The 558-nt window shown below is 36.7% G+C and overlaps 1 protein-coding gene across 1 annotated transcript in view; it reads left to right on the top strand.

The window, feature by feature from the left end:
• The window catches only part of LOC119594531 (rab-like protein 6), a gene marked incomplete at its 3' end in the record, with an annotated part of 15,208 nt that overhangs the window by 3,453 nt on the left and 11,197 nt on the right, over nt 1-558 (top strand).

The raw sequence follows: 558 nt of genomic DNA, 5'->3' as shown, positions 1-558 counted from the left end.
GGAGAAAGAAGAGAAAAGCAGACAAAAAGGAGTTAATAAATTAATGAAAGATTATACTGTGGAAGGTTTTCTAAGAGAGGAGCTAGGGAGGGGGGGGTTAAGGAGATAATGTGCCTACGCTGATTTTATCAAGGTTTCCTACACTTTTTCTAAAATTCCAAATTGTGCATCAGTGGCACTTTAAGGGGTGGATGTTGTCAACACTAATTTCCAGTATTCAATGTATTTATTATTGGATATGAACCCAATGAGCTTATTATAGCCAAAAAATGAGAGTTTCTCAGATCTTACCACCACCACTTTCATTTACATTCACCAATAGGAGCAGTAGTTAGTGTGAAAAGTTGTATCATTGGTAAATATTTAGAAGACTTTGCAGTGACTTTTGCAGGATGACTGTTTCTTGGTACTATATTAGCTGTGTTCAATCCAAATCCACCTGAAACTTGCCATGATCGGTGAATCTGTGATAGTAGATAAAGCAATCGCTACAGACTGGGCTATATGCTCTCATAAAGAACAAGAAACCTCTATGTATATTCTTGCAAAGAGCATTGA

The sequence above is a fragment of the Penaeus monodon genome, chromosome 34, assembly GCF_015228065.2.
Source record: "Penaeus monodon isolate SGIC_2016 chromosome 34, NSTDA_Pmon_1, whole genome shotgun sequence".
Taxonomy (NCBI): Eukaryota; Metazoa; Arthropoda; class Malacostraca; order Decapoda; family Penaeidae; genus Penaeus; species Penaeus monodon.
The sequence above is the reverse complement of the archived record's forward strand: the minus strand, read 5'-3'. Positions and strand labels throughout refer to the sequence as shown.